Consider the following 4,323-nt stretch of genomic DNA (forward strand, 5'->3'; position numbering starts at 1 on the left):
TTAAAAAAATCTACAAGTAAACAATACATATTCTACCTCATCCCAGTTAGAATGGTCATTATCAAGAAAACTAACAATAGCAATTGCTGGCATGGATGTAGCCAATTGGAAACTCAATTATTCTGTTGGTGGGAAATTAAACTTGTTCAACCACTGTTTAAAGCAATACCCAGTTTCCTAAAAAGATTTAATATAGATCTTCGTTAAGACCCAGTAATTCCCCTCATGGGTAGTAATCCAATAACTAACAATCTCACATGAAAGGCTACCAGTTTAACCATGTTCAATGCCCAGGCCCAGAGTTCAAGGACTGGAAAAAATGTTACCACTGCTGATATTTGTTCCCGCAAATAAGAACTGTTCGACATAAGATACCAAATCATTCTATTTGCAGTAGCTATCATAGAACTTAAAGGTAGTGGGTGATAAAATGGCTTCTTTGTTGAATATTAGGAAAAGATGCAGGCAGTCCAAGAAAAGAGAGATTTGTTGTTGCTGTTGTTGGTCCAGGGGCTTGAATTCCTGGCTTGGGCACTGGCCATGAGCTCTTCAACTCAAGGTGAGTGCTGTATCTCTTGAGCCACAGTTCCACTTCTGGTTTTCTGGTGGTTAAATGGAGAAAAGACTCTCAGGGACTTTCCTGCCAAGGCTGTCTTTGAACCACAGTCCTCAGATCTCTACTTCCTGAGTAGCTAGGCTTACAGCTGTGAGCCACAGGCACTAGGCTAATTATGGGGGATTTTTAGAAAAGAAAATGCACCTCTTCACTTGTGTCTAGTCCTCAGATATCACAATTAGAACACTTCACCTTCAACTCCTTTCATCAGACATTTATAATTTTTTTTCTTTTTGTTCATGTAGGAATACTGCAGTCAATATAAACTCAGCTTTGTGCCTGGATCAATTGTAGGGAAATTGCTAACACCTACATCAAGAACTGTTACATCAAAACAAGTGAGACTCTCTTTTGGAATAATTGTTTTCTCTTTTTATTACAAATTTTTGCTTGATTACTTACTAATGTGATATTGGTCCTCCTAACAGAGTGATGACATTTTCATTCTCTTCAGCTTTCTCCCACATGTGGTCAAATATTTAAGAATTCAAAGATGTCCATTGAAAATTCATTAAGCTGATTTCTTAGGAAATGTGCATTTCTGGATTTTGGTCTGTTGTCTTGTTCTTACATGTTCTTACACAGGCTTTCTTTGATGTATTGCTTCTACAAGGAATTCTACTTTCTAATCTTTGTGTGATCAATTTTAGTCTCTCTGATCCATCTTTCTGACCTTCTCTCTGGAGCCAAATTTCAGTCTGCCTCATAAAAACTATATTATTTATCAACAAAATGACTCTCAGCTCTGTTTTTTTGCCTGACTTCATGTAGGCTGTGATAGCAGCCCTGACTGGCTATGCTTACTGGAGTTTTTGTTTGTTTGTTTTGTGTGGGGTTTTTTTTTTTTGTTTTAGAGTTCTAGGATTACTATTCAAGATAGTAGATTCTCAGGGTCCCAGTGATCCCCTGACCTAGATTCAATGGCTTTTTCTCCTAAAGATAGAAAGACCAGCTGACTAAATTCCTGCTTTAATTTTCTCAAAATGAGGCAATCTGACATCCTTGCAAAGCCATCAATAATCCTCTGTAACAACTTACAGAAATATTCTATCAAGATGGTTTTTCAAGGTTGACTATGAAAAAATTTCATTTCCAAGTCACCACCATAAAGCAGATCACATTCCTCGGAACAGACTTTTGGAAGGAAGGTTCTCCTTCCTTCCTTCTCTTATGATACAACAAACCATAATATTCTACAGTTGTGACCAGCCTGCAGCACATTTTCTCAAGAATAGTTTGTAGTGTAAAGAAGACCAACTATCAAAATAAAGGTAAAAATACTTGTCTACTACAGACTGGTTTATCTTGCTTATATCTGTTGTTATTTTCATTACTTCAAACACAGGGATATTATATTGGAATTAGACAAATGGGAAAGGATTAATGGAATAGACATTCAGTTTGCTTTCATATATCCAATATAATACACTTAACCCCTTAAGGAAAATTAAATCCAACTGTAGAAACAATGTCAGAATTATAAAATAAGCCTCAATATGAATAATATGGTACACATACACCATCATCTACTAAGAAATTCAGTCTCTCTATAAATATTTATTTGGTACAAGATAGTAAAAATTTAATTAATGAATATGACTTCTAAGTATCATCTGAAATACCCCTCGTGTATATAATTGTATATACTTTTTAGATGTCACCTAAACAGGAATTTAACATGCATGTAGAAATCAAATTTCCACAACTTAAGTGAGATTAGAGGAGTCATACACTCCTGTATTGTGTGGTGTGAATTTCACTAAAAGTGCTGAAACTTTCCACGTAATACCAAGAGCCATGTGCAATAATTTATTATTGGATGTTAAGATGAGTGCTGAGTGTAGGATACACTTTGAATTAATACATTAATTTACACAAATGAAACAATGATGATATATTGTTTGTTTAAATTCTAATGCTTCTCAATTTTAGAAATCATGAAATATATTATTAAAATTAGATTCCCTTTTTCTTTCTAGAGATGCAGAAATTAAAATCATCTATTTAACATTCACTATTAAGAAATAAGTAATAAATATATTAATATCAAAATGATATACTATTAAACTGTGATTTGAATTATAGTTCTAACAAATTGTAATGTAAACAACATTTAATAGAATTATGGGTAATACTTTTTAAACTTACCAGCTTGTTATTGTCTCCTAATTGTGTCATTTGTTATTCTTGGTCCAAGTCATCTATTCACCTTAATTGTTTAGTTTTCTATTTTATCTCTATTGGTTTGCTGATTATGCATTTTGTTTTTCCTTTATAGTGACTTACACGAGGATGAAAATCTGTATCCTAGTTTATTACTTCCTATGTTAAAGTCAAATTGCTGCTCTCCACAGCTGTTCTACACTTCTTGTATAGTACAGAATTTCCCCTAGTCCCATCGACTGTATTGATGCTCTCATATATTTTCTTTTATTTTTATTTAAATTTTATTGTCAAGGTAATGTACAGAGGGATTATAATTACATAAGTAAGGTAATGAATTCATTTCTTTTCTAACTTGTTACCCCTTCACCCATTTTTCTCCCTATTCCCTCCCAACGCAACTCCCAAGATTATATCCAACATATTGTTTTGTATCACTGTTGCATAGGTTCTCCCTTTGTCGTTTGTCTCACCATTTTGTTTTTTTTTCATTTCCCTTCTCAGGTTCAGATCAACATATTTACAATACCCAGGGTATCAAAATCAAATACAGTGACTACAGGGGATAAACCATAGGTGGGGAAAACACAAAATGATAAAAATAAATCACCTAGTACATCAAGAACAACAACAACAAAGAACATGTCTTGGAGTTCATTTCACTTAGAATCACCTTATACAGTCATATTTACATAGCTATTCTGCTCATCTACTAAGATTATCCTTGATGTACACAATAATGCTCCACTATTACTCAGTAATCCCACTTTTGGGCATTTAACCAGGTGACCACAAACAAGGCCACACTAAAGCTGCCAGCACAATTATGTTTATCACAGTAATATTTACCATAGCTAAGATATGGCATCTAATTTGAATTACCCTTTCTTTATCAGAGGGTAATCAACTTGAATGAGAACCAACTATACAATATTTTCACAATATACTTGTCATTATTTTGAAAAACACATATTTTATTATTGTCTCATAGTAAAACAGAAAACAGTTTAATTCAATTGAAAGTTCTAACTTTCAAAACTGAATAATTGTTAACAGGACAGAATATATGTATTCTTCAAAATTCCTGTAACTACTAACTATTCATTTTCAAATTCTGAACATTTCTTTCCAGAGACATTAAAAACAGTACCTGTTGGCATGTTATTTAATTCTGCAATAGATGCAGTTTCCAATGGTGTGTTACATATTGATAAGTCAACAGAAAATATAGCCACATTTTAGTAGAGGATAAAACTATGAAGTATTTGTAAAAATTAATTCCTCAAAAGTAAACATTTTTTCATCAGATTAAGCTATTATTTCTATGACCATCAATCCCAAGCTTTTATTTCATAAAGTCATCCCACCCCAACAGTTTCCAACTTGTAAGGTGTACCTTAAAATTCCCTTAATTCACATCATGAATAGCTTATGACTATTGAGAAAAAATTCTACACTTCTACTAATATGATGCCTTCCTATTGTGGAAAGAATACTACACTAAACTTTGCTGCAACATTCCCCCCTTGCCCCCCCACCAGTGT

Source organism: Dipodomys merriami, unplaced genomic scaffold (genome assembly GCF_024711535.1).
Source record: "Dipodomys merriami isolate MVZ:Mamm:240054 unplaced genomic scaffold, mDipMer1.0.p SCAF_53, whole genome shotgun sequence".
NCBI classification, from domain to species: domain Eukaryota; kingdom Metazoa; phylum Chordata; class Mammalia; order Rodentia; family Heteromyidae; genus Dipodomys; species Dipodomys merriami.